The sequence below is a fragment of the Peromyscus eremicus genome, chromosome 11 (assembly GCF_949786415.1).
Source record: "Peromyscus eremicus chromosome 11, PerEre_H2_v1, whole genome shotgun sequence".
NCBI classification, from domain to species: domain Eukaryota; kingdom Metazoa; phylum Chordata; class Mammalia; order Rodentia; family Cricetidae; genus Peromyscus; species Peromyscus eremicus.
Genome location: NC_081427.1, coordinates 38585248 through 38599432, shown reverse-complemented (window position 1 = coordinate 38599432; position 14185 = coordinate 38585248). Strand labels below are relative to the sequence as shown.

The following is a 14185-nucleotide window of genomic DNA, read 5'->3' as shown; positions in this document are numbered from 1 at the left end:
AGCAAAGATTAACTAACCAGACTGTCTTCTTTTCTCACCCAGCAGAATTTCTAGATTTTTATAAACTTTAGGATCATCAAATATCCAGACTGCAAAAACAAGCCACAAAATCAGTGGCAAAATGGAAACTAGAAACAGTGGAATTAGCGGTCTTCTCTTGTGCTTTGGTGTAGGGGCTGAAGCATAGGTACAGCACTTCTTTGGTTGAGATGGATGCTGACCATCGGTTGGTGAATCTGCTGAATGTCTCAGGCAGACCTCCAAAACTGGTAAGCATAGACTTTTACTCTATTTGAATATGTTCCTTCTCAAGTTATATAACTTTACTAATCATATACAACAGTGTTACTCTGGATTACTGTTTATAGTCATGAGAATGTAAAAGTGTCTTTTAACTGGCTTGATTAATCCCTCCAGCAATTTTATTTCAAAAGAAATCATATTCTGTAGAATTTGCCTTAAAAATTTATCCAAGATTCTTCTTAAAACTGTAGATGATAGGTTGGCAAGATAGCAGAGCAGGCAAAGGTGCTTGCCCCCAAGCCTGCTGACCTAAGTACCTGGTATGATCCCTAGAATATACATGGTAGAAGGAGAGAACCAATTCTTTCAAGTTGTTCTCTGACCTCCACATATGCATGATGGCACATGCCCACATGCGTGCGCGCGCGCGAGCGCGCACACACACACACAAAGTAAATAAAATGCCTTTAAACTCAAATGACATTGATAGATATCTAGATCGTTACTAAATGAGATGGTTTACTGACCCATTAATTATGACAAGGTTCAGGGAACATCAGCCCAAATATGACACTTGGGTATTTAATGATGAAACAGCAATAGCAATAGCAGAAAGGCTACTCTGATCTCTGGCTCTTGTCCCCTGAAGCTAAAAGAACTACCTATCCTTCTTTTGAAATAGGATGTCCTACATGCAGAGAACAGAAATGCCATAGAGCAGCAGAGAGGACAAGCTAAATGAACAAGCCTAGAGAAATCCCAAGTCACATCATTCTCTGTCCACCCAAACCTCAGCACAACTATCAATCAGTTCATCAAATTTTACACGTTTTGGGGTGGGGTAGAGTCACGTGTATTACTCATCATATAGTAGAGGATGATCATGAGCTTCTCATCCTCGTGCCTCAACCTCCTAAGTGCTGGGAACAAAGAGGTGAGCTACCACATCCAGTTCATGTGTTTCCTACTTATTCCCTTTGTGATTTCATACTCAAAGTAACTCTAGGTAAAAGACAATTGATATCAGAAAGTAAGGGGTAGGGAGAGAAAGAGGAAGGGTGGGAGAGAGAGAGAGAAAAGAAAAAAGAAAGAAGTGGTCAGGTGTGGTGGCTCACACCTTTAATCCTGTAGGCAGGCTGATCTCTGTGAGTTCGAGGCCAGCCTGGTCTACAGAGCGAGTTCCAGGTCAGGCAGAGCCATAAAGAAAAATCCTGTATCACTGCCCCCTCCAAAAAAAGAAAATTGGTATAATGTCAAGAGGTTAAATCTTTTTATGTAAACAACAAAAAAACTTTGTCAGCAACATGATAGGATATGACTTATTTATCAAGGGGAAAGAGAATATTTATGTCACAAAGAAGATAGACCTGAATACAGAAAGTTGATGAAAGTAAATATGACTTCCTTGGATTATGACATATGGAAATATTAAGTCTGGAAAAAATCCATAAAATACATAGAAATCTTAGCAAAGTTTGTTTCATGTTGTTGGGCTTAGGGCCTAGGTTACTGATTCCACGTATAAGGTCTGCTACCATCTCTGCTAATTTTTATGTTTTACTATGACTTTGAAATGAGCAGTCAAATTTCACTATTTAGGTAACTATGATCCTATGACAAGCTTATCCATTCACATCTAACACCTCCTGCTTTATTATGTACTTCTGTGGTGCTGTCTATCAAACCCAGGGCTTTGTTTATGCTTGGGTATATGCCCTATTGCTGAGCTACAATACTTGACCCTCAACTTTTATTTTTGCCTTTCCAAAATAAAATCCTAAACAAAACACACACAATGTTAAGACTCCACAGGTGACCTCATTAAATTCAGACACTCTTTCACACTGCAAAGGGAAGTGTTTGGAGTGAGTACATTTATCTGGCATACTACAACTGAAAAGCTGCTTTGGAAGAGACATTAAGACAGGAGAGAGATGCTTAGCCACCTTGAGGTTAAATTTGATGGGTAAAAAGGTTACCAAAATAGGCACCTGTGTTCCAGTGATTATTGATTGGGTTTATTTTCTCTGCCAGTTAAAGAATTAAAAGACAGAAAAAATCTCAATCACAACAGGGAACAGAGAGAAATCTCAAACACCACTAATAGGAGCGGACAGAATCAGCAGTTGAAAAAAGGTGTTTATTGGGGGTGAGGGAACATAGTATGCAGCAGACCCTCCCCAAAGCAGAGGGGGACTGGGAAGCTGAAAGTCACATCTCTCCTAGAGGGCTGGGTTTTTTTTTTTTTAAAGTCTGAAGAGTTTTCTCCTCTCTCTCCTAATCTAGGGTTGGTTGCTTTAAGGAAAGATAGAATGGTTGACTGGCCCACACTGTTGTGGAACATGTCCCACTCTGGCCTCGAACTCAGAGAGCCAGTCCATCCTCAGGGGACCCGCTGTCAGGAGAGAAGACCTTTGTTTTAAGCTGCCAGGCTTTTGTTAGATGCCGGGATGAGGAAGAAGTTCGCCACCTTTCTTACCTAGTCATGGCCCCCTCCCTATCTGCCCGGCTCCCAGGGAGTCTGTCTACCTCCTAGTCCGGGAAACTGGTTAAGCTGTTACTGTCGATTTCCATTTATCAAGGTCCTCTTACTGCTTTGTTTAGTAACAGAAAACTATTTCGGTTACTTAAAATAAATAAATAAATAAACGTTTTAGTTAAATCTCATTATCTTCCAGGTCAACAAACATTAATTTGGAATCTACAACCACTCACCTGAGTTTCCCATATGGGTATTTAGTATGCGCATCGAACTTACTGTATCTCTGCATTTGCTGTTCTTCCGTAACTTCAATACATTTTACTGCACACTTCCTTCCTACACTCTTATCTCAAGAACTTACCCTCCGCAAGGGACAATCCTGCCCTGACCTAGGTGAATGAAAGGTACTCAGACCAGCTATTCCCACCTGCTCTTGTTTTTTCCACCCCGAGACAGGACACAAAAACTCAGTGTTGTTGGTCATGGTGTTGCATGCATATAATTCAAGTGTGTATGTGCCTGCGCCAGGAGGATCACCATGAGTTCCAGTATCACCCAGGTGACAAAACAAGCTGTAGGCCATCCTGGGCTATAGAAGGCCCTGTCTCAAACCAAACCAAAACAATTAAAAGAAAGAAAAGAAACCCCGTAAGAGTTTTCCTTGCTTGACTGTGATCTGCTTTGATTTATAACTTCTTTTTGTTCGGTGAATATAAAAGTTCATGTAATCACTTCCATAACGGAAAGTATTATTTGGGGCAACCTGAATCCATGTCACTCATATTCAGTTCAGGATAAACTTATCTCTTAATTCCCTTTGCCTGTGAAACTGTGTTTTGTGTGAACATTCAAAACCCAAGGCTGGATATTTTTCCTGCTTCTACCTCTATCTTCAAAGGGAGGTTTTCTCCACCAACAGACCCACCATGAGCACAAAGCAGTTTCACAGCTTGTTCTGTTCTCTTATTCCTGAGGAAAACCTTCCTTGTTTTGAGAATTTCAAAGCCTTTTACAGCTAACAACAATAGGAAAAACACAGGGGGTAAAATGCCATACCAGAGACAAGTCACAAAGTTCCAAATCAGATCAAACAGGGGAAAAAGCCATTTCTGGTTTTTATTAGCATGTAAATGGTGGTAGGTTTTAGGCCTCTACCATCCCGATTTTCCACAGCTGTCTCCCACCTCCTCTCTCTATGAGGTAGCTTCCTCCTCCTCCCCAGCTTTCACATAGCACAAGGAAAGACAAAAGCCACCTGGGTGAGAAAGGTTGGTCTTTGCAGTCACAAAGAACAGAAGGAAGGTTCATCTACATTTCAGAGGCCTCAGACTCTTCCCCCTTTTTACAAACAAAGGTTATCTTTGAAGAGTTCCTCTGGGATCCATGCAGGGCTAGAGGTTTAAAGATGTGGCATTAGAGCCCAAAGACAATCCGGATCTTTGTATTTTCTTCACTTTGTATTTGGGATTAGGGAAGAGTTAGAGGAGAAGACTGAGTAAGTACCATTCAGTCTTGTCTATCCAACTGCCCAAACTTAGAGAGCCAGCCTTCCACAGGAAGTGAGGTGTGGGGAGAAGGAAGCAGGGGACAGTCCAGAAACTTGTAAGTAACCGGCTGGAGGAAGAACACTTTCTTTTAGTCTCCGGAGTGAAAGCATTCTAATGTAAAAAGACAGACCTAGAGAATACCTGGTTTGGTTAAAAATAGGTGATTTCCCCTCATTTCTCATATACATTCTCAGATACAGGCCAATGAAAGATTTAGCATATAGGGACAATATGTACCCTGTGTACTGCTAAGGACTCTAGGCCCGTGCTGTCCAATGGAGATGTGTGAACACATTTCATAAAATGAAGCAAGAAAAATTAGTTCGAATCATATACTTAGTCCAAGGTATTTAAAAATTATTATTTTAACACATAATAAAAACTGTTACTGGTTATATTTTAAATTAATAGCACACCTTAATTCTAAGCAGGCACGGAGAGTGGTGTTCCCTCCCATATGGTCAGTGTGGCTCTAGGTGAATTTTCAAGTTCCGTCATTGTGTCAGAAACAGCACTACACTTGGACTCTACAACATGGCCTCCATAGAGTAGAGACATCATGACTAGGCTTAGACTTCCTCTTTAACTTCTTTACATTTCAAAACACTTACAAAGTAAGATTTTAGAGCAAGGATCACATACGGTTTAGAAACAACGCCAACATTATAAACGGATTTTTAAGAATGCTGTAATATACTTCAGGATGATCAGCGTTAAAAACTCGGGATAAGCTTCACATTAGTTTGACAGAAAAACATTTGCTGTCTGTAGGGAGTTTTACAGACACTAAAATGTATGTGTTGTGGCTCTGAAAGAGGTATCTCCAAGGCTGGTGCTCTGCTCTGCCAAGTACTTAAGCCAAAGGAGCGATTTCAGGGCCAAGGTCTCCCCAGTCTTCCCCCATTCGCCTGTTTCTGGCCCTTCTTTCCCCAAGGGAGCTTTTTCTGAATTCCCTTTATCTGACTGTTATGGTTTAAACTTAAATGTCCCCCAAAGGCTCAAGGGAAGGCCTGGTCACAAAGGGGCCACACTGCCTCGGGAGCAGAGTCTGCTTGGAGGAAGCTGTGTGATGGGAGGCCCTCTCTCTCCTCTCTCCGCTTCTGAGGCACTGCCAGGCCAACTGAACAGCTGCCTCCACATCATACTCTCCTGACGAAATGTTCTACTCCAAGCAAGGGGGCCAACCAACTGTAGACTAAGACTTCTCAAATAAGAAGCCAGAGTAAATCTTTTCTGTTGTTGATGGGAACGGGGAATAGCAACTGGGTAGGCAGTTCAGGGTAAAGAGAACACAAGGAAAAGTGACCAGTTTCTTTCTTGGCTACAAGCTAGAAATGTCCTGGAGTCTGTGGGCAGCATAGACAGCCCTTGCCAGGGGCTGGAAGAGGCCTGTCCTAGAAAGCATCCTGAGGATGTGGCAGAAGCTATAAGGCACTGCAGCAGCTGGAAGGAACTGGACACATCAGCTCACCTATCCGCCTTCCTCCATTGGTAAAGCCTTATTATTAATCCAAGGCAGTGCAATGGGAGCCTACTTCCCCAGACCCCTCTCACTATGTATACAGGAGCTCTCCTCACCCTCTACTCTTTTTCCATCTGAAGACCCACCTATAAATCTACAACTTGTTGTTGTTGTTGTTGGAAACAGCGTTTCTCTGTGTAGCCCTGGCTGTCCTGGAACTCATTTTGTAGACCAGGCTGGCCTCAAACTTACAGAGATCTGCCTGCCTCTGGGATTAAAGGCATGCACCACCACTGCCAGGCTTAATCTCTAACTTCTAAAACTCACCCTTGGTGGTTCCTAACTTTCATTCTTTGGCTTTGTGAGTTAACATAAAAGCCACTGGCTCAGGGCAGTTTTGGTGGTGGGTGGTGGTCAAGTTTCTGGACCTTGGCTCCCCATGAATGATCCATCCTTCTAAAAAATACACCAAAATATTCCTGTATCACTATTTTGGTGGTGGTGGTGGTGGTGGGGTATTGAGACAGGGTTTCTACATGGCCTTGGCTGTCCTGGAACTCACTCTGTAGACTAGGCTGTTCTTGAACTCATAGAGGTCCAGCTGCCTCTGCCTCCTGAGTGCTGGACTAAAGGAGTGACCTCACCTGGCCCTGTATCACTTTTAATTTGTCTAAATTAGGTATTTGGGCACAGCAACATAAAGCTATAAAACCAACTGACTACATGCTCATAAAATAGTAGGCATCTATTATTAGCAACAACAACAACAACAACAACAAACTTTTCATCACAGGAGAAGCGATCAGCTGCCCATCTTGCTCAATTAATGGCTACCATTAATTGTTCTAAGGGATGCTACCTGAAAACTTCAGACAAAAATCTGGGACAGTGAGATGGCTCTGTAGCAGAGGGTGCTTACCACCAACTATGCCAGCCTGAGTGTCATCTCCAGAATTCACATAGTGGAAAGGAAAAATGGACACACACACACACAGTTCTTAAAAATCTGTAATAACGCCGGGCAGTGGTGGTGCACGCCCTTAATCCCAACACTCAGGAGGCAGAGCCAGGTGGATCTTTGTGAGTTCGAGGCCAGCCTGGTCTACCAAGTGAGTTCCAGGAAAGGCACAAAGCTACACAGAGAAACCCTATCTTGGAAAAAAAAAAAAAAATTCGTAATAAGATCATCTCTGTTCGCCATGAGTTTTCTCTTCTCACACTTCTATAATCTGTCCCTGTGTTCCAACTCCAAACTTTTACTCCATTCTACAGCTTACACAATGAAATATTGCAAGTTTCTGACCTCTCGAAAGTCTCATAATTGTCAGCTTTATTTTCAATGGCTCACCTATCAAAGTTCAAGAGAAAGACAAATTCCCTTTGCTCTTATGCAAGTTAAGTGACATGGGGGCTCAAAAGATGGCTCGGTGAATAAGAGCACTCACTAGCTGCTTTTCCAGAGGACCTGGGTACAATTCCCTGTGGTTGATATATTGTGCACCCCAATAAACTTACCTGGGGGTCAGAGAACAGAACAGCCACTGTATTAAACATAGAGGTTAGGCAGTGGTAGCACACCCCTTTAATCCTAGCATTCCAGAGGCAGAAATCCCTCTGGATCTCTGTGAGTTCAAGGTCACATTGGAAACAGCCAGGAGTGGTGACACACGCCTTTAATCCTAGGAAGTGATGGCAGGAAGCAGAAAGGTACATAAGGCATGAGGAATAGGAACCAGAATCTTTTTAAGCTTTTAGCTTTTAGCAGCAGTTCAGCTGAGATCCATTCGATGAGGACTCAGAGGCTTTCAGGCCGAGGAAACAAGCTGAGAAGTTGGCAAGGTGAGGTTGGATGTGGCTTGTTCTACTTCTCTGATCTTTCAGTATTCACCCCAATACCTGGCTCCAGGTTTGTTTTTATTAATAAGACCTTTTAAGATTCGTGCTACAATTCCCAGCCCCAGCATGGTGGCTCACAACAGCCTGAAATCCCCAGTCCTAGGGCTTCTGAGGGCACATGACACACACTTGGTACACAGACATACATGTAGACAAAATATCCACACAATAAAATAAATTATTTAAAAACATAAAAGAAATTGCTAATCATTTTTCTATTTTTTTCCTTCAAATTTCCAATCAGTAGGATTTAATATTTCTATTGAAAGAGAAGCAACAGCAAATTAAAATGACTTAGAAAAGTTTAAATGATATGGAGAATAATTTACAAATTACTATGTTTTCAAAAAAGTAACTGAGTCTGAAATAATTCTAACTACATTAATTGAAACTCACCAATATGTATTGAACACATTAAAGATAAAGATGAATAAAATTCTGTTTTCCCTAGTAGGTGCTTATAATGTATTTAGTAGGCAGGGTCAAATGTTACTGTTTGAGTACCAGGACTCTCTCGTCTATGCCCTACATAATGATTTGGAGCCTGGCCACACAGCACTGACATGTAACAGAGCGTTCTGAACAACTGTAATGGAAAACAATGAGATACACAATTGTACTGCAAGAGCTGTAAGGGGATCACTGTAAAAAGTTCAAAGGCCTTGTGGGTAACCAACAGCTCTAACCGGATTTAAGGCCTACTCAATTAAAGGGAAATCATATCTCGTACTGGAAACCTAGCCAACTACTCAAGGCTGGTGAAGTCATGGATCTTGGAGGAGAATCGACAGCTAACACTTTCCTAAAGCAGCATAGTTCCTAACTCCATTCTAAATATTTATCCTATAGTCACAGATGAGTGCTGTTCTCACCCTTCAACAATGAAACTTCTCTTTGCAACAGATGGAGACCATTACAGAATCTACAACTGGTCAAAATGCAGAAGACAAATGGGGCTTAGTCCCATCTACAACACAACTCCTGCTCCCAAGTCTCCAGGCACATTGAGAAAGAGGGGACAAAAAAAATGTAAGAGTCAGAGAATCAGGATGTCTGTAGTGAGACTGTGTCTCCTAGTAACATCAGGGAAGCTATACACATGAAGGTTTAACAACATGGCTGCCTAAACAAGACCTGAAGAACAACATCAACAGACACACTGATATGAAAGGAAGAAATCTTACAAGGCCCCAACCTTACATAAAGAACTATAGGAAACTAAGGATTGCTGAGAGCAGGAGAAAGAGTCTTCCCCAGGGAAGAGTTCCCTAATTAGTTATCCATTACCAAGTGCTCAGCCCTGAAAGCGTGTATATACAAGTAGCATCATATGGACTGTGTGCATATGTGTATTTGACTCTATATAAATACAACTATTAGAGAAAAAGAGGCAGAAGCCACGAATTTGACAGAAGGGGAAGAAGGTATACATAGGAGGGTTAGAGGAAAGAAAAAGGAAAACGATGTAATTATACTTTAATTTCCAAAAAACACCCAAAGTTTTTGTTTTTGTTTTGTTTTTTTAAGTTAGATGGAAAAGAGTTTACCCAGTGGGAATGGGAAACAGAATTGGGGAAGAATAGGGAAAAGTGTAGGGTCTGAGAGCAGAGCTCAGTGGATAGGCTACTTGCCTAGTATGTAGAAGACCCTAGGTGTGATCCCCTGCACCACAAAAATAAGTAACAAAGCAGAAGACAACTAATATTTTCTATCATGGAACAAGTAGTGATTATTTTCAGGCCTTCACGCCCAAATGGTCACAATTACAACAACTCGGTTCTACCACTGTCGTAGAGGAGCCACATATATACACTCTATATAAACTAATGAATACGACTTTTTAACTACACTTGTACCTGTTTATTCTCTGTGCGTGTGTGCATGTGCCACATCTGTACGTGTCAGAAGACAACTTGGGGAGTCAGGTCTCTCTCTCTCCCCAGGTGGTCTGAGGGATTAAATTTAGGTCATCAGTGCTTTTACTGGCTGAGCCACCTCCACTGGCCCATGACTTTTTAAATAAACGTATTCAAATTGTAAATATGTGACTTGCTACTTAATGTTACTTTGGTGGGATATCGACTGTTCATGCTTTCTGGGGTTTTAATGAGGATTATGAATATTTCTAAATATTAACCTTTGTCATGAGGACTTTTGTTGCCTGAGTTCTCAAAATATAATAGAGGTCAATAAACATGTCTGGAAAGAAAGCAGATCTGTAAATCTTACTTCTCATTGTCCTCCTTCTCTACAAATAACTTTATGCAAGGAAATGATAATCATGACTTTCCTTTTTTAAAATTTAACATTTAGATGTTACAGAACGGAAAAACTAAGAAAATACACTGTTTTCAGAACATTCTGAATATATAATTTTTTTTTTTTTTTTTGTTACAGTTTTACCTTGGCCTCTGACTTCTGGATACTATTGAAAAGTAAGCATCTACTACTCATAAATGCAGAACCTTTGAAGATTTTACTTTCAACAGAGCCACCTTTACCATCACAAATACATTTTCCTCTAGAGAGAAAATAATGAGGTCAGGGCTGGTCCATGAGCTAACATCCTTAAGATATAAAGTTCTGAGAATTACTCAACCCATCTTCTCATTTCAAAGATGAAAAACAAATGTGTATTAAAGACCAAGTGTAGTGATGCTACCCTTGGTGGTCAAGCTACCCTGTATGTCAAGACAATATGGAATTAGAATCCTAGTTGCTAGCCTCTTAATCCTGCTGTCTTTAATATACTAGTACTTCTGAGCACCCCTGCAACCCCTGAGATAGATGACCTTGAACTCCCAATCTTCCCGCCACATGTGCAAGAATTACAAGTGTGTGACACCACACCTGCTTGAAGCATTTCAATGTCCTACATTTGGTAGTTTAGACATATGGTTCACTTTCAATAGCATTAGCTCCCAATAAAATGATGTTAGGTATAGGAGAAAGGAAGTTTCATTTATATGTCCCATACAATGGTCCAAGAGAAGTAAATTATAATGAAGAGGGTTGCTGGGGAATTCAGGAGAGATCCTTCATGCTAGGAGGATTCTGTAACACTCCAAGCTCCTTACTTAGACCCTGTGTGGTGATCTGAATAAGAATGACAGCCACAGGCTCATATAGTTGAAATGCTTAGTCATCAAGGAGTGGAACTTCGATAGGACTAGAAGGATTAGGAGGTGTGGCCTTGTTGGAGGAAGTGTCACTAGGGGTAGGCTTTGAGGTTTCAAAAGCCCATGCCAGGCCCAGGCTCTCTTTCTCCGCCTGTGGATAAGCTATTTCTCCAGCACCACGCCTGCCTGCTGCCATGTCCTGCTATGATGATAATGGCCTAAGCCTCTGAAACGGTAAGTAATCCTTCAATTAAATGCTTTCTTTTGTAAGCGTTTGCCTTGGTCATGGTGTCTCTTCACAGCAATGGAACAGTGACTAAGACACCTTGCTTTCATTATACCTGAAAAAAGTAGGACTTACCTACTTAAAGATGCATAATGCTAAATGTTAAAGACATACAGCAGATCACAAGTACCACAGTGAATACAAAGCATAGCCTTATCCTGAAAATCAGTGTAGCTCTAAATCCCTGAGCCACCGGAGCCCTCATTTTACCGGGCACAGGGTGTGAGCCTGCAGCAGGCTGGGTGGAAAGTGCTGAAGACAAAGCAGCTGCTCAGACAGCTCTGCGGTGCTGCAGCCCGAGCCTGAGTGTGGTTTTCTAAGTCACTGTCTGCTGGGCTGTCTCAAGTGACATCTCCTACTGACTGTGACTGCCCGACTTTCTTTCTGGGAGGGAAATCAAATCAGAGAACCACCTGATTTCAATAGCAGCAGTGTCTACTTCACACCTGCAATTCACATAGCAACCGTACTCACATATGCCTCGTGACCACTTAGAGAAAGACTAGAGAGGGATTTAACAGTTTAATTAGATTTCCTGTTATTGAACTCATGATACAAACCCCAGAAGAGTAATTTGCAAGGTGTGAGACATGAAGTATGGAAGGCTGAAAGGAGGGGAAACATTAATAGAACTGTTTAATTAAAATACAGAAATGCTACCTTGAATCAAAGTAGTAATACGGTTATGCTGACAACAATTTCAGATATAAGAAATTTAGAACTTGGCCAAAAAGTATCCAAGGAGCGTGCACTTAAGAACAAAAGTTTATGGTCTATTACTAACAACATAAGAGATATTTATGGCCGGGCGGTGGTGGCGCACGCCTTTAATCCCAGCACTCGGGAGGCAGAGCCAGGTGGATCTCTGTGAGTTCGAGGCCAGCCTGGGCTACCAAGTGAGTTCCAGGAAAGGCGCAAAGCTACGCAGAGAAACTCTGTCTCGAAAAACCAAAAAAAAAAAAAAAAAAAAAAAAAAAAAAAAAAAAAAACCAAAAAGAGATATTTATGTACATTTATGAGTAATGTGTCAGATCCTCTTTAATCACTTGCTATTTATTAATTCATTTACTCCTCACATATCCTCATTACATATGTGGAAACTGAAGTACAAAGTCACAACGACCAGCCATGGTTTCAAATACAGTTAGTTTGGCTCTAAACCCAGGGTATGCCCAGTATATGCTCTGCCATTGTCCTATATACCCCCAGATCCTGACTTTAGACTTTTAATCATAGGTTATGTAATACTAAATGAGGAAGCAAAACAACTATTCTAGAAAACATTTACAGTGCTTTCGGATTTCTACATCAAATGTATTAGATAACACAAATTTTTCACATATAATACCTTACACTAATAATATACTTAAGCTGTATCTATTATCTGTCTTCCAATAGATAGCAAATATCCAAATGGCCCAGATAGAACTTAAATATCTCTTTCTGTATTGAACTTACGGGATTTCCTAACATGGTGTCTAGCTATTTCCTTTAAATTCAGCTGTTCTAGCCTGCAGGGGAAAAGAGGCTCAGGAAACTAAGGAAACTTGGTAAGCTCAGAAAGTTGTAAGACTCATGGCCTCTCATGGGGTTACGGAAGCACCAAACAGTTACTGGGGAGAGGAGATTCCTCAGTAGAGCTGCCTACAAGCCAGGCAGGAAGCACCAGTATGGTGGTATTTTATTTGTACTGAAATGTGATTTTAATTGTATGTTAATAAATAAAGTTGCCCGGGGGTCAGAGCTATTAGAGCCATAGCGTGGCGGTGGTGGCGCATGCCTTTAATCCCAGCACTTGGTAGACAGAGCTAGGTAGCTCTCTGTGTGTTCAAGGATACAGCCAGCATTGGAGACACACGCCTTTAATCTCAATACCAACCATAGAAGACCTGGAAGTCTCTACAGAGGCAGTCATGTGTTTGGGTTTACAACCAATGAGAAGACAGAACAGCTAGACTATATAAAGACATACACACAGGAAGTAGTCCTTTTTGGAGAGCTCTCTTGGCTAAAGAGGATCACTAAAACCGAAAGGGTGAGGCTCTTAGCTCTGACCTCTTGGCTTTCTTCTCTGAATCGGCTCTGTGTTTCTTATTTAATAAGATGGTTGGTTACATCTACACACCAGGGACATCGCTTTTGGGAGTCATCACCCAGGGTTGGGTGGGCCTTCCTGTGCTACAGCTACCTTGGAACATCAATCCAATAACTCACTGCTAAGGTAGACTCAGGTGGAATAGCTTCTTTGGTCTGCTGTTGGTGCCTTATCTGGGGGAATAGTCACTGGCTGACATTTTACCCAGGAAAAGTCACATGACACATGCATTGTCAAATACACTGCATTGGTACAAATACATAGTAATGCATTTAAGTATAAGAGACACAGACTGCAAGGATGCCAGATGCAGGGAGGGAGGTGTGGGTCAGAGACAAACATTACCAATTACCTACAACACTTCAGGTAAACACTTGACATTCCCATTTCACACGTACTATTTTTAATTTTATTTCATGTGAATTGCCTCTGTGTGTGTGTGTCTGAACACTGCATGCATGAGTTACTGACAGCTGTAAGCTACCATGTGGGTGTTGGGAATTGAAGCTGGGTTCTCTGGAAGAGCAATCAGTATTCCTAACCACTAAGCCACTTCTCCAGCCCATTATAAGTACTCTTAACTGTGGAAAAAAAAAAAAAAAAAAAAAACAACATTAAAGTCACTATGAAATTAAACAAATAATTTCAAAAAGTATATAGATTGCTCTGGTCCTAATGCCTCCTTTTTAGTACAATATATTGGCTTAAGAGCAGAAAATTACTTTTAAAAAGAATTTTAAATTTTTATTTATAGCAAAATCATCATAAACTAATATGTATTATTGCTTTTCCCAAAGCTTCTACATATTATTGTGCTGTATAAATGTAATGTACTGTTGAAATTATGTTCAGTATTAGACTTGTCACATCTACTAACACAGCAAATGTAGACATTTAAGCTTAGAGAAAAGCTTAGAGTAAGGATGATAACAACTCCCTTCAGGTAATTAAAAGGCTATCAGGTAGTACAATAGCCATTAGATTTTAGGTCAAAAGAAGAAAGAACTTTAGTGTGAAATGTCAAAACTGGAGTAGATCACCTCATGATGTATGAT

The 14185-nt window shown here is 41.0% G+C and overlaps 1 protein-coding gene across 1 annotated transcript in view; it reads right to left on the bottom strand.

Moving 5' to 3' along the window:
• The window catches only part of Ndufs4 (NADH:ubiquinone oxidoreductase subunit S4), a 108400-nt gene that overhangs the window by 8542 nt on the left and 85673 nt on the right, over positions 1 to 14185 (bottom strand). The window lies entirely within an intron of this gene.